The 23,666-nt window shown below is 44.4% G+C and overlaps 1 long non-coding RNA gene across 1 annotated transcript in view; it reads left to right on the top strand.

Annotated features, from left to right (window-relative positions):
• LOC119870893 overlaps positions 1 to 23,666 on the top strand; it is a 52,539-nt gene that overhangs the window by 13,732 nt on the left and 15,141 nt on the right. Inside the window, exon 2 of the long non-coding RNA XR_005356472.1 lies at positions 6,571 to 6,680. This is a non-coding gene — a long non-coding RNA (uncharacterized LOC119870893). The remainder of the gene's footprint in view (positions 1 to 6,570; positions 6,681 to 23,666) is intronic.

Here is a 23,666-nt window from a genome sequence, read left to right as displayed (position 1 = left end):
TCCTTTATCATATTTCCCCCAACTGTGATCAAAGAAATCATTTTATAAATAAACCCAGGGAAGGCTGGTTTGAAGTTAGGATGAATTTCTGTGACCTCAGGACCGGCAGTAATACATTGTGATGCAGGCACCTTGTTCAAAGACCATTAAGAATTTCCACTCAGAGCCAACAGGGCATTAAACGGAACGTGGGCCCCTCAGGCCTGAGCCTGTGCGCAGCCTTCGCGGTCACCCACCCAGGGCGTCCCCTGCACGTGTCCTGCAGGAAACAGGGACTAGGAGCCCTGGCACGTTCGAGGGGCGACACGCTGCAGTTCTGGGGAGGGCAGTGTCGGGATGCTGGGCCACCGTGTTTGCGGTGGGGTGGGAAGCGGGCTGCGGCCTGGCTGAGCAGGGAGCCCCGAGTGCCAGCGCTCAGCGTGTCAAGTCAGCACTTGTTTTTTTTTTTTTAGCTCCTACTTTCTCTTGATGGGAGGAATGATTGAATTTTTCAGTCTCCCCAAAAGGAAGACCTCGAGAAGTTTTAGAGAGGGGAAGGTGGGGTGGGAGTGATTGAGAGAACAGGTTCTGGACCCGGATGGCCCGTGTTTCAAGCTCAAGCTCCAGTTTACCAGTTAGAGGCCCTGTGACCTGGACAGTTACTAACCTCTCTGTGCTCTAGGTTTTGGGGAGGATGTAAAATCGGGGTAATGTCAGCATCTCCCAGGGTGGTTTAAGGGACAAATGAGTGAATGAAGAGTGTCCGATTCATAGTGAGTTCTTAATTAGAATTTCACACAAGTGCACTTAGTGTCCCCGTCTGTGCTGTTTCAGTAAGAGAGTCGGACTCCGTCGCGGTGCTGCCGTGTGTCATAAACAGCTAACCCTCACCATCAGGCTCAGGTGGATGCAAAGAATGTACTAGCATGCTTTGGGAAACTTGGAATGGGGCGCACTTAGGCAAAAGGAACATAATGCACAAGCTAAGTCATCCCTGTGACCGTGGGCTGGATGCCAAACGCCTCTCGGGAGCACATTAGCATACCAGTGTGTAATACCTTCCAGTGAATTCCAGCATTTTACATTTGTACCTCTGGAGGCAAAGAGCCTTCTTTTGGGCACCTTAAGATGAGACCTAGGGTTAGAGATTGTGGGCCATGAGCAGGATTTAATGAGCTATGGTTCTGTCTTCTGTTTTGTATGTATTAATTCGTATGAAATTAAGTCAGGGTCTGTTGTTTAGTGAGCATATACTATTGTCCTTAACTGTCAGGATGCTGTTTATTTTAGACTGTTCTGCTCTGGAGGATGTTCTGATCAATTCCCAAACCATCATCTCTGGTATTTTCATTTTTGTGTAGGACCGTCAATAACGTCCTCTTTGGATGAACCCGACAGCCACTACTGGCTTCCCCATCTGCATCCCCAGCCTGCCTCTCTTGTGAGTTCCTGAGTCTACAATTAATTATCCACTCAACAGTTTTGCCTGCACATCTCCCAACACCTCAAACTCAATTTGTCCCAAGCCAAAATTATGATCTTTCCTGCAAACTCAGATTCATCTCTTAAACAACTGATTATCTGGCTAACCCGTACAAAAAGGTCCCCTGTTGTTCCAGAACTCACTTTATGAATAAGTCCTGCATCCATTCTTATCTTTTCACCCCTGATGCCGTTGACCCAGTCCAGATCCTCATCATGTTTGTCTTTGACCACTGCGGTCGCCTGCCAACCACGTCGTACACTCCAGTTTTCCTTCCCTTGGAAAGAAATTGCTCCCAGATTAACCAGGGCCATTTCTCTAAACTACAGATCGGATCATGCTTTTAGTTATCTCCCTGTTGCTCGTTACCTAAATTCCAAATGTTTTAGCATGAGATATAAACACTTGTGCAATCTATACCTGGCATTTCTTTCTTCCCACGTCCTGCATGATGGGAGCGTAGATGGAAGCGAGATGGAGTGGGGAGGTATTGGTGGAATAATCTTCCGTCTTGGAAGCTCTCTCTGGCTGCTGCATTCAAAATGGATGAGTGGAAGGCAAGCGTCATAACAGGGAGGTCAGGGTAATTATGTAGGCACAAGTGGACTAGAATATTCAGTCATTAATAAAAACACGCAGCACCTACTCTGTCCAGGCCTTTTACTAGAGACTGAACTATGCTAAGGGACTATCGCTGTACGTAACAAGCAAATCCTTTCATAGAGGAGAAAGATTCCGAGACACCTCCCGTAGGATTAACACACGCTCTATTAGCAGCAAGAAAAATCAGCTGAGGCAGCTCGGAGAGGGGAAGGGTCATCCTGCTGTAGCCACGATCAGCAGGCTTCACAGAGGGGACAGTAATAGCAGGGTCATGGTCTGCAGAAGTTGATAAAAGTCCACAGGTGGCTGGGGCACAACGACGTGCCCCGCCGTCCTCCTCTGTGCAGGTGGCTGCGGTTGAGAGTAAGGCCTCGGACCTGGGTTCTGCACAGAAGAACTGAAAACAGGGAGCACAAGTAGGCCAGTGCAGCTAGTTGTACCTCGTCCTCAGTCTGGTTCTTATCAGCGTCACGAACAACATTTTTTTGCCTGCCTTCTGGTCTTTTCTCCTTTCCTTCCTTGACATAGGCATTGGCAAGAGGATGATTGCTAATGAAGCCGAGCTGACTTCATAACCCCCGATGATTTGGCATGCTAGCTCGTGGCTGAGGTTTCCACTTTGATTGGATAAGACCCAAAACAAAGAGTTGACTGCTTCTGATGATTAAAAGCTCCCTAGACGATTTTTTAAAGGAATTGCTCAAAGCTTTTAGTGCCACTGACTAAGGAATTACACTTTGCTTCCCTAAAACCCCTCCCACAATTGCACACGGACACAGCAGACTTCTTTCCTGCTGCACGACACTACCAAGAATTTTCTTTTCAGAGTAGTGGCCTTTTAGTAGGAGGTTTAAGTGATCCCTATATATATAATTTATAAGACACTTGGAGCTTTTTGTATGGAAGCACATTGGAAAAGTAAAATCATCGTTACTTATATTGTTATTAGTGTTTTTATTCCTGTTCTCATAAGAGACATTAGTTTCTGAGCTAAATATTTAGAGCAGAACTATTGATCATAAAAATAAGAAGGAAAAGAATAGACAACCATGAAAATCAGGGGTGAGCAGTGAAACCAGGGAAGGATGAGTATTGTACGGTATTTGTTTTCCCTTGAATGCTATTCTTTGAAAAATGTGCAAACACACTTTGTAAATTGTGATTGTGGTCTCCCCTTTGTCTTTACTGGGCAGAAATTAAAAAAAAATCAAAAAAGTTCAATAAAAATACAAAGAAATGGTTGAGCAAAAAAAAAAAAAAAAAAGAAAGAAAGAAAAAAGAAAAATGTGCAAACATTTTTTTCTTGGGTTCCTATATGGAAATGATCCTGGGAACGGTGCCCATTTATTGGCACACACATGCACATGTGCACGTGCTTGCACGCACACACACACACACAACACTTAAATCTACAAATTATTTGAAACATCTGTTTTCCTCCTGCCTCCATACAACTGACATATAAATAGCCAAGTTGCATAGCTGGAATCGTGATGCTTTTAAATAAACATATGGAAAATGGTGAACTTTTGCCTCTCTGTCACCCATCAGAGAACTTGTCCTAGATATACCTTGTTGGACTTCAGACATTAAACATTCAATATGCCCGGGAGGTAGGAATGAGAATGGAAGCATAATATAGAGTTTGATTAATGTTTTAATCCCGTTAGGATAAAAAAAAAATCACAGGTTAAATCAATCTTTTCCACTATTAACTCACATTAATTAAAATATTCTAAGGTCTTTAGGTATATATTTTGTTAGGATTAGACTTTGCTGCGTACAATAGAAAGACATTAAATAACTGGGGCTTAAGAAGTTTCTTTCTCAATTGAAGTATGATTAAATGTTGATAGGGCTACATCCCTACCTGCTTATTAGGGCTCCCTGGTTACTGGGGACCCAAGGCTCTTTCTATCTTGTCGCTCTGCTATCCGCAGCAGATTGTGTCTTGGTCCAAAATGGCCATCAGGGTCTCAGCCAGGATGTTAGCATCCCTGGCAACAGGAAGGAGGAAAGGAAGAAAGGTGGGCTCGTGACGTCAGGAGCACTGGGCATTACCGAAGACTGATGAATCGCTGAACCCTCCCTCTGAAATTAATAATACACCATACGTTAATTAATTTAATTTCAGTTAAAAAATAAATAAAGAAGAAAGGTATCCATCCCCCCTTTTAGGGGAACTTTCTAGAACCCCTCCTCGTGAGATCACATTGGCCAGAGACGCGTCACGTAGTGGGCAGGCAGCTGAAAGGGAGCCTGGAAAATACAGATTTTGTGACGCTGTGCGCAGCTGGACACGTACTTTGCTGTTGCTGGTGAAGGTAAGAAGAGCGGCCATCAAGAGGTAATCTGCAGTTTCTGCCTCTGTACGTCCTTCCGCTTGATTTCCTGAAGATGGAGGATTTGGCTTGGTTTAAATTTGGTTGATGTTATCGGGTGTGAGAGGTGTGGTGTGCTGCGGGGGACAGGGTCCTGGAGTGCTCGGTTCTGATCCCAGGCTACCTTGACATTTGGCTTCAGGGTCTTACTCAAAATCAGGAGTTTGTATTTTAGTCCCTCGAGGAAGCCTGTGGATTCTTATTCCCTTATCTGGTTTCCAAGGTTTTACAACAAAGGTAGGCACGTATGTTCGTATTCACACATAATCACATGGTACATAATTTAAAAACCCGTTTCTGTAGAAGTGAAAGACGTACAAATAGGGCCGCCTTAGCAGACAGTGGCTGGGTCAGTGTTTTCCAGTTTTCACGTTCCTTGCTCTTAATAGGATTGGACCTTGAGTGGGGCTTAAAATGATGACAGATTAAAGGAAATCGTTATTCTTTTTTCAAATCAGAAGTCAGCTTTTCATCCCAAAGATCAGGCCTCTGTTTTTTGTGAGTTTTGTTTGTTGCCATTGCTGTTGTCTTTTGCGCATCACCGTTTGCAGAAGCCCGTGACCTTTCAGAAGTGGAATTTGTGTCCTTAAATATGTGATGTGACCCAGGCCATCGGCACGTTGGGATGCTTGGGCATATTAAGGCTGATCTTTCTGGGGGATAATAATATGGATAATGACATTCTTTCTGTCTTCATCTGTCTCCTACTCAGTTTCACTTACTGTGGCTCTTTGTGTTGGGGCAGCTGGCGCAGTTGCTTTGTGCTGGTTGGTGCTCCACAGGCCACGCAGGTGTCCCCCTGAGGACACTGGGCAGCTATCCCTTGCTAGTGTCTATGTGTTTTTACCAGATGGGATGATTCTGAAGGCAGTCGTGATTCTAAAGAGAACTAGTGTTAAAAAAAAAAAAAAAAAGCAAACCAAAGCAACAATTGCAAAAGATTAGTTGCATTTTCTTCCTAACTCCTGTATTGTTTTTTTAAGTAGGCTGCACACCCAGAGCCCAACATGGGGCTTAAACTCATGACCCTGAGCTCAAGACCTGAGCTGAGAATAAGGGTTGGATGACTAACCAACTGAGCCACCAAGGCACCCCCTAAGTTTTAATCCTAAGAGGGGAACACAATTATATAATGTCAGTATCTCCTCTTAAATCCTAAATGAAATAAAATAAAGGTACAAATAAACGAAACAAATATAGCTACCTTTCTATGTTGTTGAAGCAAAAAGATTATTGACCAGTTAGATGGTTTAGTTTGAAGCCATGAAACTGCTGTTTTTCTAGGTCAGAGGGGTTGAACACTGGCAATGCCTAATGATTCAACCTAAGAGTAGTTTCTATTCTGGCTACACAATAGAAATCATTGACCTTACAACTAACAGCATCTTAGCTGGATGTTTCCATTGTAAAAGCATTTGACTATTAGGTAATATTTTTAAATTTAAGGAAATATATATTTATTATTGATATTAAAGCAACGTAATTGAGAAGAAAATCCATCTGTAATCTCACTGTTCTTCTATAATTATTTTATTCTCTATTTTCTCTTTCCCAACTCTATTCATATATTATAAATGGTATTTTCCAGTATGAAAATCAGAAAGTTTAAATCTTATTTTCAAAAAAGATTGCATAGATTTAAAAAAAAAAAGTCCAAAGCAAAGGAAGCTTTTCTGATCTTTGAGTTTCTGAATCCATAAATGAACGCCCGATACAATGGAGCAGAAACAAAGCCTTTGCATAATGAAATCTGCAAGGAACCTTAGTGTGGAAAATGACACCCTCTGATAGCCTCCAGTACTCTCCAAAGGCAAAAATATACTTTAACAAATTATCATAACGAGCTGAGGGACATACATCTCCATCAGGAATGACTTAGCACCTACGCAGTCAAGCCTGAGCAATTTAGGAGGAAACAAGACTCCTTCCCCTCTCTTTGCTTAGAGATGACCCCCTCCAGCACCCTTGTCCATGGCCAAGTCCCTGAGCAATTCTTCACCAGGGCCATCTCCCTCCAGGCTCCAGGAAGATAAGGGATGCAGTACGAAAAGTGACAGGCAGGGCCACGATATTGTGGGGCTCATTGTGGGGCTCATTGTGACTTGTTATTTCTTGACACTCCAGGGAACGTGGCTGTGTCTGCTTTGGACGGTCCTGATTTCTTTTGGCTCTTTAGAAGTACAAAAACTACCAGCTAGCTATTTGCTGGCTTTAGAGGGCTGAAACCTGATCAGGTAAGTGCTGTGTGCCCTAGGTCGCCAACACCTGACTTGCCTGGTTACTAAGGAACCATTTGCCTAGCTGGTTACTAAGACAGGGAGGAGGAAAGAGAGGAAGAAAGCCCAGCATGGGATGTAGGCCCCTCCCCCTTCACTCTGGCTTCATTATGCTTTCAAATTTTAGACTCTGACCTGAGAAAAAGAAGCAATTCCCTAAAATCTAGGAATCCTCCGGATGTAAATAAAAGATCCTGAATGACATTTTAGTTTTTTTCTTGAATTGATATGCAAATTCCTAATTTATTTAAAACACACTGTTATGCATTATAATAAAGTCTAATACATGCTTCCATGTAATTATGCATAATAACCAGTGATCAGTGGGAGGAGGGAAGGGGAGAAGGGAATTGTGTTTCCAGCTGGCCCTCCACACCTGCAAATAACAGACAACTCCTTTCAGTGTAGAGGAAACAAGATAATGACAGTATGATATTAAATACAAACATTAATTCTTGGGAACAAAACATAAGGAAGAGGTCTATCAATTAAGATGTGTGAAAGTGAGCAACTTAAATTACATTTCTCACCATCTTAAAGAAAAATAAGGACCAAGCAGAATGAAAACCTTCATTTGCCATTTACTGCAATACTCCTGATGCTGTTAATTTTATTTTCTTTTTTAAAGAAAGATTTATTTGGGCCACTAGAATCCTACATTGGGACCCACTCTTCATGCTCATTTAGTTTAAGAATCAAGTTGTAATAGGCTTGTCTGGATGACTCAGTTGGTTAGGCAACCAGCTCTTGATTTTGCTCAGGTTGTGATCTCATCAGGGTCATGAGATCAAGCCCCATGTTGGGGCTTCGTACTCCGGGGGGAGTCTGCTTGAGATTCTCCCCCTATCCCTCTGCCTCTCTTCCATACCTCTCAATTAAATACAGCTTAAAAAAATAATCAAGCTGTAACATTCTATCTCTATCTCTCTCTGAAAGGATGTCAGACTTAGAAGACTTCAGGAGCCCAGTGAGGCCTCAAGTTGTGAGGAAACAAAATACTGTTAGAAAAGTCTTTGTGAACAAGAAAGTATAATCCCAATGTAAAGGAACATTATTTTCCTGGTTGCTGTCAGTGGGAGTTTTCTTATATAAGAGATGTATTCCTGTAAACTCATCTGCAGAGTGATTTTCTTGACTTTTGAACATAGTGATCTTTCTGACCCGGTTTTGCTTCCTAGATCTACTTATTATGAGCTGTATGAACTTTGGCATGCTACTTAATCTTCTCTAAGTCTCAATTTCCTTGTATATAAAATGGGAAAAAAACAACTATAACCGCTTGACATCATTTTGATAAGAATCAAGTGAAATAACATACTTATTGTATGCCAGGCTTAATTCCTAGGGCCTGTAGATGGTACTTGTATGTAAATGATCCACTTAAAATAAAGAAATTATTTTATAAGAACAACCATTTATATCAGAATATAAGTCCTCCAGATTGGTTTATATGCACCAAAAAAATGTATTATAAAACAACTGAATCTGCAGAGTTCAAAAAGTTTGTGGTGAATGTTTTTACATGAACTGTGGTATAGAGTAGCCAAGAATGGATGCCTGTGTAGGACAGGAGAGGAGTCAGGTAGTCAAGGGCTCAATTCCAGCTTTTCCATGTGCTCATTCTATGATCTGGGGCAAGTTGGTTAACTTTTCTGCATTACTCAGAGAAGACTGTCCCTTTGGAATATGTATCTGGTATGTTCTAGATGTATCAGATCCGTAAACTACCTTTTACTTTTGTTGACTTATATGGGAATGAAAACACTTCCAGCTTCTAGTTCTTGGGACAATGAATGGAGATTTCCCTAGGTCTCATCCCTTCATAGCTCTATAGAGAGAAGCGGGATCATTTGTGTCTCTATCTGGGAAGCCATCAAACTCCATTTGGGGAGAAATGTGAGCCTTTTGGTATTGCAGAATCTGTAAGAGAGGAGGTAGAAGCATGAAAGGGCAAATGGAAGATGGGAAGGTAAAGGGAAGAAGGGAGATTTAGAAATTTGAACTCAATCGAGCCAAGTCTCCCAAGTGCTGAAGCTAATAGACCAGTGTTGGGGATACTAGAAGTGTGTTGTGGGAAGTTCCAGAAGAAGCTGGACTTTTGAGTCCATTCCAGCACCATAACTCAGGGAACAGGTCACTTCAGGAGTAGGATCCTTGCTTTGGTTAAAGGACTTTATTATCAATGCCTTGCCCACTGTGTGAATTTAATCTATTCTGTGGTTTTGCTTCAAGTCCTAATCCACAAGCCTTTTATGACTTAATGAGGAAACATCTCAGTACCCAGAATACTGGACAGCTCCTGGATATTTGGATACTGAAAGGGATGGGGAAGATTAGCTGTGGCAAAACCAGCTCTGTAGTAAAGGCTTCTCTAGTATTGCTAAATACAATTTAAAACAAGGCTGGAAAGGATCAAAGAATTTCAGTATAATTTGACCGTGTCTCAAAACAACTCTCAAGAATCCCCCCCCCAAAAAAAGATAACAGCATGTCCATTACCCAACAATGCAAAATTAACAAAGTTGGGCATCCAGTAAAAAATTACATGGCATATAAAGGAGTAAGAAATATAACCATATTGAATAATGAATAAAATAATTAATAAACTAAAACTGGCCCCCAAATTATATGCATGATGATATTAGTGAATAAGGACATTAAAACAGTTATAACTAAAAAAAAAAATAAAAAAAATAAAACAGTTATAACTATGTCCTTATGTTCAAGAAGGTAGAAAAAATCCTGGACATGTTAAGGAACAAGATAGAAGATATTAAAAAGACACAAATAAAACTTCTAGACATGACAAGTGATTTCTAAGTTGAAAAATACTCTGCGTGGAACTGACAGGAGATTAGAAACTACAGAATAAATGTTTAGTGAGTTTAAAGCCATAGAAACTGTTTACAATGAAACAATGAGAGAAAAAAGACTGAAAAAAATTGGTGAGCCAAGGGAAAATTTCAAATAGCCTAATATATATATAATATATATAATATATATTAGTATTACTCAAGTATACATATATATACATATATATACAGTATATACATATATATAATATATATATATATATAATATATATATATATACTTGAGCCCCCAAAGGAGAAGAAAGAGAAAAAAGGAGAGGCAAAAAAATGTTTTTAAAGCTTAAAATATTTCTAAATATGATGAAAAATGTAAACTTCTAGATCTAAGAACCTTTTTTTTTTTAAAAAGATTTTATTTATTTATTCATAGAGACAGAGAGAGAGAGGCAGAGACACAGGCAGAGGGAGAAGCAGGCTCCATGCAGAGAGCCTGACGTGGGACTCGATCCAGGGTCTCCAGGATCATGCCCTGGGCTGTAGGCAGTGCTAAACCGCTGCGCCACCGGGGCTGCCCGTAGATCTAAGAATCTTAATGACCATCAAATGATACCACACTGATGCACATTATAATCATATTGCTTAAAATCAGTGATCAAGAGAAAATCTTAAAGCATTCATGGGGGCGAGACACATTATATGCAGAAGAAGAACTATAAGAATAGCAGCAGATTTTGCAGTGGAAACAATATAGACATGAAGGCAGTGGAACAAATATTTAAATCCGGAAGGAAAAAACTATTAACCTAGAATTCTTACCCAGTGAAAGTACCTCTCAAAATAAAGGGGAGGGGCACCTGGTTGGCTCACTCAGTTAAGCGCCCCACTCTTGGTTTCAGCTCAGGTCATGACCTCATGGGTCATGAGATTGAGTTCTGTATTAGGTTCCGTGCTCAGTGGAGAGTCTGCTTAAAGATGTTCTCCCTCTACACTCCCCCCATTCTTGTGCATGTTCTTTCTCTCTCTCTCTTTCTCTCTCTCAAATAAATAAATAAATATTTTTAAAAAGGAAAGAAAAAAAAGGCTTTTTAAGACATACAAAAAATAAAAGAATTCATCACCATCTGTCCTTTATTAAAGAAATAGTTAAGAAAACCTTTTAGGCAGAAGGAAAGTAATATCAATGGAAACTGGATCTATAAAATGTAATGAAGAACAATAGAAATGTAAGTAGGTGAACAAATATAAAAATGTTTTCTGCTTATATTTTAAATTACACGGAAAGATAATTCACCATTAGAAGAAAAGTCATTATAATGTGTAATGGGATTTATAGCAAATATAAAAGTAAAAGATATAACACATTGATAAAATTGGAAAAATGGAGAAATGGGAGTATAGTATTGTAAGGCTCTAATACTCTATGACTAAATGTAAAGTAACAATACTATTTGAAGGCTTATTGCGATAAATTCAATTTGTATAATAAAGACACTGAAGTCCTACTAAAAAGATGTACTTACTCTACAGATCTTGGAAACTAGCCCTTTATCTGATATGTCATTTGCAAATATCTTCTCCCATTCTGTAGGTTGTCTTTGAGTTTTGTTGACTGCTTCTTTTGCTGTGCAGAAGCTTTTTATCCTGATTAAGTCCCAATAGTTCATTTTTGCTTTGGTTTCCTTTGCCTTCCTAAATGTATCTTGCAAGAAGTTGCTATGGCCAAGTTCAAAGAGGGTGTTGCCTGTGTTCTCTAGGATTTTGTTGGATTCTTGTCTCACATTTAGATCTTTCATCCATTTTGAGTTTATCTTTGTATATGATGTAAGAGAATGGTCTAGTTTCATTCTTTTGCACATGGTGGTCCAATTTTCCCAGCACCATTTATTGAAGAGACTGTCCTTCTTCCTTATTAAACTAAACAGCAAAGAAACAAACAATCCAATCATGAAATAGGCAAAAGACATGAACAGAAATTTCACCAAAGAAGACATAGACATGGCCAACAAGCACATGAGAAAATACTCCACATCACTTGCCATCAAGTGGCAAATCAGAGAAATACAAATCAGAACTACAATGAGATCCCACCTCACACCAGTGAGAATACTGAAAATTAACAAGACAGGAAACAACAAATGCTGGAGAGGATGTAGACAAAGGGGAACCCTCTTGCTCTCTTGGTGGGAATGGGACCTGGTGCAGCCACTCTGGAAAACTGTGTGGAGGTTCCTCAAAGAGTTAAAAATAGATCTGCCCTACGACCCAGCAATTGCACTGTTGGGGATTTACCCCAAAGATACAGATGCAGTGAAATGCCGGGACACCTGCACCCCGATGTTTCTAGCAGCAATGTCCACAATAGCCACACTGTGGAAGGAGCCTCGGTGTCCATCAACAGATGATGGATAAAGAAGCTGTGGTCTGTGTATACAGTGGGATATTCCTCAGCCATTGGAAACGACAAATACCCACCATTTGCTTCGACGTGGAGGGACCTGGAGGGTATTATGCTGAGTGAAGTGAGTCAGTTGGAGAAGGACAAACATTATATGGTCTCATTCATTCGGGGAATATAAGAAATAGTGAAAGGGATTAAAGGGGAAAGAGAAACTGAGTGGGAAATATCAGAGAGGGAGACAGAACATGAGAGACTCCTAACTCTGGGAAACGAACTAGGGGTGGTGGAAGGGGAGGTGGGTGGGCGGTGGGGGTGACTGGGTGACGGGCACTGAGGGGGGCACTTGATGGGATGAGCACTGGGTGTTATGCTCTATGTTGGCAAATTGAACTCCAATAAAAAATATACAAAAAACTGTATTCATATGCCAAAAAGAAGAAAAATAGAATCATAAAAAATCATAAAAATATGTAATCAATGGAATGCAGACAAAGAGAAAAGAACAAAGAAGAGATGGGACCAATAAAAAACAATTTTCAAGATTGTAGATTTAAATGCAAACATATCAATAATCACATTAAAAGTTTTAAAAGATTTTATTTATTCATCATGAGAGGCACAGAGCGAGAGGCAGAGACACAGGCATAGGGAGAAGCAGGCTCCATGCAGGGAGCCCGACGTGGGACTGGATCCCGGGTCTCCAGGATCACGCCATGAGCCAAAGGCAGACACTCAACCATTGAACCATCCAGGTGCCCCAATCACATTAAATTTAAATGAATTAGACACCCCAAATAAAAGAGAAAGATTTGAGACTGGATAAAATGTGAGATCCAACTATATGTTGCCTACGACACATACACCATAAATGTAGACAGAAATAGGTCAAATGAATAAAGATAGAAACATTTAACATACCATGCTAAAGTAATCAAAAGAAAACTGGCGTTTTTATATTCATGTTTGGTTAAGTAGATTTCAAAGCAAATAGAATGACCAGAGATAAAAAGTTTAATTTAATAAACATGAGAAGATTCCTTCACCAGGAGGACAGAACTATGCTACACATATTGCACCTATTGACAGATGTTCAGAATACATGAAGCAACAGCTGATAGAACTGCAAGAAGAAATAATCAAATTCACAAATACAGTGAAGATTTCAATACTCTTGATAATAGATAGGAAGCATATAGAAGTCTTTATCAGCACTATCAACAACTTGATCACATTGGCATTTATAAAATATTACGCCCAGCACAAACAGAATATGCATTCTTTTCACATATATGTGGAACATTCACTGAACTAGAATGATGTTTTGGACGGTAAACCAAATGTGAATACAGTTTAGAATGTCTAAAGTCATATAAGGTATGTCTTTGACCACAGGGAATTTAGAGATCAATAATACAAAATGTCTGAAAAATCCTCAAATATTTTAAAACCAAATAACACATTTTTAAATAACTCACAAGCAGAATTAAAAGTATTTTACACTGAATGGAAATAAGCACCAAACACTTCAAAATTTAGATGAAATGCATATAAAGCAATGCTTACAGGATAATTTATAGCACCAAACACCTATATGAGAAAGTCTCAAATCAGTGACTCATACTTTCACATTATGATGCTACAATATAAAGAGTGAATTGAACCCGAAATAAGTAGAATAAAAGATCAGAAATTAATTAGAAATGAAAAAAATAGAGAAAAATCAATGAAATGGAAAGGTTATTCTTTGAAAAGATCAATAAAATTGCTAGAGTCTAGCTAAACTGACAAAAAAAAGAAAGAAAGAAAGAAAGAAAGAAAGAAAGAAAGAAAGAAAGAAAGAAAGAAAGAAAGAAAGAAAAGATACAAATCACCAATATCAGGGGTGAAGATGGAGACATTACCACAGATATTATGAACATTAAAGGATAAATAGGGATGATTATTAACTTTATCTCAGTAAATCTGATAAATGAAATGATGAATTCCTTGAAAGATACAAACTATCAAAGCTCACTCAAGAAGAGTTTGATAATCCAAATATCCCTATACCTAGGAAAGCAATTTGTACTTGTTGTTAAAACTTTCTCAGGAAAAACACTCAAGCCCAATGGCTTCATGACTAAATTTAACTAAACATTTAATTAAGAAATAATATAGGGCAGCCCGGGTGGCTCCGTAGTTCAGCACCGCCTTCAGCCCAGGGCATGATCCTGGAGTCCCGGGATCAAGTCCCATGTCGGGCTCCCTGCATGGAGCCTGCTTCTCCCTCTGCCTGTGTCTCTGCCTCTCTCTCTCTCTCTTTCTGTGTGTCTCCAATAAATAAATAAAATCTTTTTAAAAAAAGAAATAATATAAAGTCTACACAAAGTATTCCCAAAAATAAGAGAAGGGAACACTTCTTAACCCAGTTTACGAGTCCATCATTACCCTGATACCAAAACCTGGCAATAAATATTGCAAGAAGAGAAAACTGATAACCCTCACGAACAGAGACACATGAAAAATTATTAACAAAACTTAACGAAATGCATCCTGCAATAAGTAGAAAAGGTAGCAAATAATGACCAAGTTTGGTTTAGCCTAGAAATATAGTACTGGTGCGGTATTAGAAAAAAAATCAATCAATGTAATTTACATCAATAGATAAAGAACAACGACCACCAAAAATCCCCCATAGAATCACTAAAGAAATGCAAAAAAATAATTTAACATATTCTTCGACATCCACTCATGTTGGATGGTTCCAGCAAACTAGGAATAGAAAGGACCTTCCTTAACCTGACTTAGGACATCTGCAAAAAGCCTGCAGATGATAATGTACGTAATGTTAAAGACTGTGAATGGTTTTCCTCTATGATCAAGAACAAATAAGGATGAGTACTCTCAGTGCTCCTATTCCACCTGGTACTGGGAGTTTTAGTATAATAAGGCAAGAGAAAGAGATATAATGCCTAGAGATTGGATGGGAAGATGGGGCCAATCTCTTTTTGCAGATGACATGATCCTCTGCACGAAGGCTTCCTGAGATGTAATAAATGAGTTTAGCAAGGTCACAAGATGCAGAGTCAGTACACAAGGTCAGTTGTACTTCTGCAAACCAGTGACGGACAATTGGAAAAAGAAATTTAAAATTCAGTTTTACTTAACACTAGTTACGTAAACGTGAAATACGTACACGTCTAGCAAATCATATGCAACATTTGATGCTTAAAACCAGAAAACATTAGAATTGATCAGCTGATTCTAAAATCTACGTAGAAATCCGAAGAAACTAGAATAGCCAAACAGATATTGAAAATGAACAAAGTTGGAAGACTCACACGATGTGATTTAATGACAGTATAAAGCTACGGTGGTCCAGAAGAGGTGGATTTTAGTAAAAGGATAGAGATATTGATCGGTGGAGCAGAATAGGGACTATAGAAATAGACCCAGGCATATATGGTCAGTTGATTTTCATCACGGGTGAAAAGACAATTCAATAATAATCTTTTGAGTGAACGATCTGGACCCGCTGAATATACACATGTCAAAACAATGAACTTGCTCTCTACTTCTCACCACATACAAAATGTAACTCCAGATGGATCTCAGATCAAAATGTAAAAAGTATAAAACGTAAGTGACTTTACTTGTAGAACAAAATAGAGGGGAAAATGTTTGAGCCTTGGGTTGAGCAGACATCGTTTAGATAAGACCCCAAAAGTGTGACCAAACAAGGAAACATTTATACATCAGCTTTCATAAACATTAAGAACTTTTGCTTTCAGAAAAACAGTTTTAAGATAACGACGTAATCTACGGACTGGGGAAAACATTTGCAACTATCATATCTGACGAAGATCCGTCTTTCCAGAATTTCCTTGCAGAACACTGAAACAATATATTTAATAAAAATATGTCAATGGTAAGAAAACAAACCAATAAGGAAATGGCAAAAGATTTGAACAGATACTTCCCCACAAAAGATATAAAATAAACACATGAAAAGCTTCTCAACACCAATTGTCATTAGGGAAACGCAAATTCAAGCCACAGTGAGACACCACTGTACACCTAGTAGAATGAATGAGATTTTAAAAAAGAAAGACTGAAAACGCCAAGTCTGATGAGGATTCGTTGATGCTGTGTTTGCAAAATAATACAGCCGTGTGGAAAATGGCTCCGCGGAGTCTTAGAAAGTGACACTCACGTGTACCACACATAGTTGAGAGACCCCGTTCTTAGGGATTTACCCCAGTGGTGTGAAAAACTACGTTAGCGCAGAAACCTACACGCAGAAGTTTATCGCCTCTTGGTTCGTAATTGTGAGAAACCGGAAATCACGCAGCTGGCTCTCAGCTGGAGAACGGATGGGCGAATTGGGGTCTATCCATCACGTGCAACCCTACGGAGCAAAAACCAGGAACGAATGAGTGACTCACGCAGCACGAACCTATGCCACGGGTGTAGGCTCGGGGACAGAGGCCTGACCCAAAGGGCTGTATATTGTACCATTCCTATTACATGGCATTTTTTTTTAAAGAAAGCAAAGCCGTAGAGAGACAGAAAACAGGTCAGAGGTTCCTACAGGTGACAGGTGGGTCCAGAGGTTGGCAGCACAGTCACGGGGAAATATTTTGGCGGCACAGGACTATTCTGTACCTTGCTTGTTGTGGCGCTGGCTGCATGACTATATGTTCATCAAAATGGACAGAACTACAGTGAAAAAGAGTGAATTTTAATGTCTGTAAATTGCATTTTTTAAAAAAAGATTTTATTTATTCATGAGACATACAGAGAGAGGCAGAGACACAGGCAGAGGGAGAAGCAGGCTCCATGCAGGGAGCCCGACGTGGGACTCGACCCCGGGACCCCGGGACCCCGGGGTCACGCCCTGAGCTGAAGGCAGACGCTCAACCACTGAGCTACTCAAGAGCCCCGAAAAAATGCACGTTAATTTTAAGAATATTTTTTAAAAAATGACTCAATTCTGAAATGGGGTGGCCTAAGTGCTGTGGCAATTCCTCCTTCTTAAGAGGGGCAGGCAAGCCTGTAACTGAAGTCGTCGTATTTGGCCAACAGCGCGGTGATGGGACACCCAGCGTGGGGAAGGGCGTGAGTGGCAGAGGACGGCAGCCAGCTCCACTTCCGTTTATTGGAGATTCTTCTGTGCCCTCCAGCGCCTTCCAAGGCCACGGCTGGGTCTTCACTCTGAGCCCAGGACACAGAGCGTAGGCCGCCCTTTTCACAGACAGAGAAGACCTCCTCCTTCCCGTCTTCTCGTGCAGGTGTTTGTGTTGCACTCGGCGTGCTGCAGTGTTTTCACGAGGGCCGCTGCCGGCTGCGGCGGAAGGCTCCAGAAACGGTGTGTCGACACCGGGAGAGACTGATTTGGACATATTCTTCTGACAACTTTTGATGAATTTTCTGCTTCATTAAAAAGCCTTAATTAGATTAACACGGTGTGGAGCAGTATCCTTGACAGATTTTGTGTACTAGCAAACAAGGCCTCCGATTTTCAAAGACCCTGACGGTAGAGCCCCCGAAGCGAAGTTTCTGGAAGTCTGTGGTCACGAGGGCGGTGAACATGGAGCTTGTGCGAAAGCCCCGTTGGGTTTGGGCGGAGAAGCTGGTGAGAACATGGAGGCAGCCCTTGTGGACCGGGTCCGTGATGCTCAGGCCCAGCCGGCCGCCGTTGCCCGTCCTCCATCCACCCCCCACCCCTTGCCTTAGTACGTTCCCCTTCCGACCAGACAGCACAATTGAAAACAAACTCCTGAGCAGATGATCCACCCCACCACGTCTGATCCTTCATGCGTCCCCTTTGCACGTACAGATATAGCTTTGCGGGCACGCTTCTCGTGCAAGGGTTGAAAAACGAGGTGCCAGGACTCGCATCTTCAAAAATTCTAAAAATGATAAATTGATCATTTTTAAAGTTCCTCTTTCACCTCTCCCCATATGTTGGATTTAGCAGCACATATGCTCCCGTTGGCATGATAGCCGTCCCTGCATTGTGTAGAGCTTCGAACACGAGGGTGGGGGAAGGTAACAGAAATCAAAGGTCTACAAGACTATACAAATTATTAACACTTACAAATCCAGGAGTTTATTGCTTCAAATCTAATGTTTTTTTTTTTTTTTTCTTTGAGTGAGATTTATTGACATGCAAATTTCATAGAAAAACGTCTAACTTTCCACCTGGTCCTCTTCTGCTGTAATAGTCTGGCCAAGACGAGGTCACTTACAGTCTCCCGTGTACGAGCAGGCCTGGGCCTGACATCTTCCTACCACCGTGGTCATCGACATGTGCCACATGCAAACCTACAGATGTTTTGATAAGCAAGACAAGTTCACTATAAGAAAAAAAGAAAAATAAAAAAAAAAAGAAGTTCACCATCTTCCTTTGCTTAGTAGCGTGAAGCTACAACGCTCTGCTTCCGACGTTTGGGAGGAGCAAACCATGGTGTGGGTTTCCTTACGAGTTCCCCCCTCAACGAACCTAATATACTCAAATAATAAAAAATGAACTCAAAGGAGTTTCATCCACTTGTTCAGCGTAGGAGAGCTCAGGGCCTACTACGTGCCAAGCGTGTCCTGGAGACACAGAGGTGAAAAACACGGCTTCTGTCCTCAAAGAAGTCACAGGTTAGTGCAGCAAGCCTAGGAACTGAGGTCAGCACGCGGGGATCTGGGCGTGTCTAGGCAACCGGATTCATCGGGATTGGGGAGAGGGGTCTACAGAGGGATCCCGGGGTCCCCAGGGCTGCGGCCGGGTCTCGCTGGACAAGCAGATACTTGAATGGAAGGGCCACGGTGAGGTGCTGGGGGAGCGTCCGGGGCGAGCATCGTGCGAAGACGGGGCTCTCGGTGCAGGAGAGCGAGGCCGGCCGGGGGTGGCCAAAGGCTCGAGGCTAAGGGGGCAGAGGCAGAGGCAGAGGCAGAAGCAGAGGCAGAGGCAGAGGCAGAGGAGGCCCGGGTGCAAAGCAGCCCAAAGCTCGTGAAGGCTTTCACGCGGCAGCCTCAGCAATGGGGGCCTGCTGTGGGGGCCGAGGAGCTACGGCAGTGCTTCGGGGGGCTCCGGTCTGGCCAGAGGTCGCTGGTGCCAACACGCCCCAGGTCGTGGTGGAGAAGGCTCGGGCGGCTCCCGCGGCGCAGGTGGGCGACAGGGCGCAGGGGCAGCACGGGAGGGAGGAAGAGGCCAAGAGGAGGACCCAGGCTAGGCCCGGGGGGGCTCGGGCTGGGAGGAGAGGGAGGCGGGGGATGCTCCGTGAAAGCTGTTGAATTTAATTGAAAGAACAAAGGGAGAGCTGCTGTCAGCGCCAGTCAAGGATGCGGGGCTCATGGAGGGCTCCTAGAGAACGGGCCGCGGCTCCTGAAGATAAACGGCAAAACCATCTCCATGGTGACAGCACATGGTGACAGCACGTAGCCTTGTACTGGGTGATCCGTCCGCTGAACGTACTGCTTCACCTTGAACGCTGCGGTTTTACACTCAGCAGAGCTGTGCTCAGAGGCAGCAGCATCTACCCCAGGGACCCAAAGAGTGTCTGGCTTCGGCGTGGGCGACGCTGGGTGCCCGGCGTGGGACACTGGGCATTAGGCCTTGCGGTTGTGGCAGCTGTAGAAATCCTCGCCAAAGTCCCGCTCTCGAGGTCGTGCCATATTCAGGGAGACTGAGGCACGGAGTAGCCCGACTGAGGTCTCGCCCGGCTGGCGAGGGCAGGAACCAGAATCCTGGTCTTCCCACGAGGCTCTGCAGCCTTTCTCTCCTTCTCCCCGGCCTCCCGCCCCTGTGGCCCCGTGCTCAGCCTGAAGGGTCGCAGAGCCGCACACCCCTCAGGACGGCGGGCGAGCCCGAGCCGCCGGGCGGGGATGCGCGGGCCCAGGACCCGAAGGCCTCAGCTCGGGGATCGCGGGGCTCGGCCCGCTGGCCCGTGGGCCAAATGGAAGGCACGATACCTTCGTTTCCGGGCTTCGGGAGGATTAAATGAGTTTATGGACGTAGAGCACGAGCGGGGGCGCCTGTCGCCCTCAAGGGCTCTCACTGAGCCGTTTTGTATTGGACCCAATCACAGCGGGGGTCCCTGGGTTGGGACAGGACACCCACCCCTCTCCGGAGCTGCCTCGAGGGCCGGGGGGCACCAACCGCGTGCAGGCCCAGCCGTCGGGCCTGGCCTCGCAGGGAGCCCGGGAGCGAGCGCTCAGCAGCTCGGCTCCTGCATCTGTGAGGGGCGGGGTGGGGGGGGCAAGGCTCCCAAAGCCTCCAGACCCGGGGGCCTCACCCCCGGTGACGCGTGGAGGTGGCCTCACTAGCGGATGCGGGCCTGGGGCCTAGGAGTTGCCGCGTCGCAAGAGGGTCTGGGCCGCAGGTGCAGCCACTGGCCGCGGGCCGGGGACACGAGAGCACCCGGGGAGCGCTCGGAGGCTCCCAGCTGGCCGCGTCCTGTGTCCGTGTCCCTTCGGGCCTTTCGGGCCGCGGCAGGGATGGCTCTCCAGAGCCGTGTTTCGGGCGACAGGGCCCAGGTGCGGAGCGTTGGAAAAAAAGGTTGAAAGCACTGTTTTCACCCCGACATCTCGGGCTCGCAGGGGAGACCAGAGCCCCAGGGAACTTAGGCAGCGGCCCGAGGTCACGGGGCACGTCAGGATCCTCCGACCTGGTTACTGTCCCTTCCACAGCATCACGGTGCCTCCCTCCCTGCCTCCCTCCCTCCCTCCCTCCTCCCGGCCTCTCCAAGGTTTCTGACTTTGATTGCCTGGGTTTAAAAAGGTGAGTCTGGGATCCCTGGGTGGCGCAGCGGTTTGGCGCCTGCCTTTGGCCCAGGGCGTGATCCTGGAGTCCCGGGATCGAATCCCACGTCGGGCTCCCAGTGCATGGAGCCTGCTTCTCCCTCTGCCTGTGTCTCTGCCTCTCTCTCTCTCTCTGTGTGACTATCATAAATTAAAAAAAAAAAAAATTTAAAAAGGTGAGTCATCGTAGGTGAATCAGTTTTGGGGGCGTTTAACTGAAAACAAAAAGATTAGGACCAAGTTAAAAACATTGGAAGATTAGAGCCTGAGACTGATTGTGCTGGGCGGCCTGGGGGTCTCAGGGGTTGAGCGTCCCCCTCGGCTCAGGGCATGACCCCGGGGGTCCCGAGATCGAGTCCTGCGTCGGGCTTCCAGCAGGGAGCTGCTTCTCCCTCTGTTTCTCCCTCTCTCTGTGTCTCTCATGAATAAATAAATAAAATATCAAAAAAAAAAAAAGAAAGCAACCGATTGTGCTGGCACTTCCTCCCTACGGAGAATCCAAAAAGAAAGTCAGAATCAAACCATAATATAAATGTACAAAAATCTCCCCCCAAAATTGTCATCGCCAAGGATAATTGATTCTCATACCTTTTTTTTTTTTTCAAACATCGATACAAAATCTTAAAAAAAATCAAGCCTCCCCGGATACGCTGCTGCTCTAAGTGTGTTCACACCCATAGACCACACGTACTGCGTGTGTTGGAGGAAGGGGTGCGTTGTCACGGGAGCCCAGAACACAGCCCGGGTGTCACACACAGAGTCATCCTCCCTGTGTGTCCATTCATTTCAGTGTCTTTCCCCCAAAAGGCAGCATCCCCGGTGGTCTCCTCCGGCGACGCGGGCCGTGGATCCAGCCACACTCCCTGTTACCTTGGGAGACTTCTTGAGCCGGTTGGCTGGCTCAGTCGTGAGGGCTCGACCCCAGAGCGCCAGCGGGACCCAAGCAGGGCGGCTCAGCAGCTGAGGGACACCCTTCAGGGACCCCCGACTCCTGCTTGCATTTTTCAGTGTCCGCCAGGAGGCGAGGAGATGCTCCCCAAACAGCTCGTCTCCCCCCCAGTGTCTCCTCTGCACACTCCTGGCAGCCCCCGGCCTCCCCGAGCGACTCCGTGGTCTTCGTCCCGTCCCCAGGTGCCCCCCCGGGTTCACAGCGAGGGGTGGACAGTGGGGCTGCTCCCCGAGTGGGTCTCGGGTGTCGCCCCTTCAGTACCCAGGCCGCGTCCAGTTTCCAGGGAGTTCTCTGCACGTGTCTGAACGGCGGGAGGAGAAGCGGGCCTGCAAGAGATCAGAAATTTTACACCCACTCATTCCATTGTGACTTGGACACTGTGTTTTACGGTCAAAGTGAATTTTCTTTTTTTTTTTAATAAATTTATTTTTTATTGGTGTTCAATTTGTCAATCTACAGAATAACACCCAGTGCTGCTCATCTAATCCGGCAAAGCGGTGCCCTGTGCCCGTGGGGCCAGCCTGCAGGACCGTGCGGAGACCCTGGCACCGCGCACCTTGACCTGGGCGCCGGCGGGGTCGCAGGCTTCCCGAGCTCTGTGCTGGGCCACCTGCCCGCGACTGCGGCCCCAGCCTCTGCTGACGCTTCTACTACTACGAAGCGCCTTATAATTGGCAGTTTCCTTGACTAAAAATGACTTGGTAGCAGTCATTCTCCTTGGCGGTCCGGTCGCGTTGCTCGGGGTCAGGCGTACAGATGGCTGGACGGGGAGCCGTCAGCTTCTGCATGTGGGAGATGCCTTTACTGTTGGAAGAAAGGGCTGCACGCTCCTGTTTTCACCTTTGGGAAACATGTAAAACATCGTTCCGTCCCGAGTGTACGCCCTGCTCTCTCTCTCAATGGCTTTGCCTTCCTAAGGTTGACTTGTTTCTGCAAGTTTGCGCGTCATTAATTTTCACAGAACGGAAAGTCGTTATTAAGTAAGTATTATTGCAGTCTTCAAAGTGGAAACATGCAGACTATTATAAAAATGGATTATGGGTGGGGGTTGAAAGAATTTGCCACTTTCAAAGCAATGTCGTGGCCAGGTTATTGATGATGTGGCCACACTTCACTGTTAAAGATATTTACTCTCTAGGTGAGCGGAGAGACCTGAATGCTGAATCCCAAGAGCCCGGACCGCAAGTAACCAGATCGTGTTGGGCGGATTATGACCATTTAGTCTAATAACATTTTCAGGGCTATAATCTATGGTAAACGATCCCGAGCATCCTCCCAGAACGCTGATCAGAATAAAGCGAAGGAGTATTTTTCAATTAAATCATCAAAAGAAGGATCAGTGAGGGGTCGGGGGTGACAGAGAAGGGAAAAGACTCTGGCAGATACCCTGTCCCAGTCCGTGCCGGGTAGTGGCCGTGTGGAACCAGACTCGGTTAGTGTGTTTATGCTCCAAAACCTCAGGACAGGATCCTCTCCCTTAAAACAAGAACAAAGGAGCGAATCCAGTGGCCATCCTTGGAGTGTCTACCATTCAGATACGCACCACACGTGTGCCATGGTAAGCAGGTCGGGGGTGCAGTTCAGGTCTGCGTGATCCCCCCTCTCGAATGCCCCATTTTCCCGTTTTGTAAGGACTGAAGGTACCGACGTTTGTAGACATTTTCAGAATGGAAGAGAAAGCCAAACACATACGTAAGGTCATCTCCCCGAGGACGTGAGGGGACCAGCGCAGGCCCCGCGTCACCGGGCGGGCGCTCGGGGAGTCGTGAGCTGCGCAGAACGCCAAGCGGCCTCGCACCTGTGCAAACCCCTTAGGACTGTAAATGCGGAGGTTCCGTTCCTGCAAAGGTGTTTTGTTTGCCGTTTTGAAGGAGTTGCTGGCCTTTTAAGGATGAGTCAGACGTGAGCTACCAAACATTTCTGTTCAACGGACTCCGGAATCTGCCGTAGGAATTCCTCTCGCTGTTTTAGGAACGAGCTCTTTTGGACCTCTTGTGCCTAAACAGAATTCTG

This window comes from Canis lupus, chromosome 3, assembly GCF_011100685.1.
Source record: "Canis lupus familiaris isolate Mischka breed German Shepherd chromosome 3, alternate assembly UU_Cfam_GSD_1.0, whole genome shotgun sequence".
Classification (NCBI taxonomy): Eukaryota; Metazoa; Chordata; class Mammalia; order Carnivora; family Canidae; genus Canis; species Canis lupus.
Note: the sequence above shows the minus strand (reverse complement) of the source record. Positions and strands in the feature narration are given on the sequence as shown.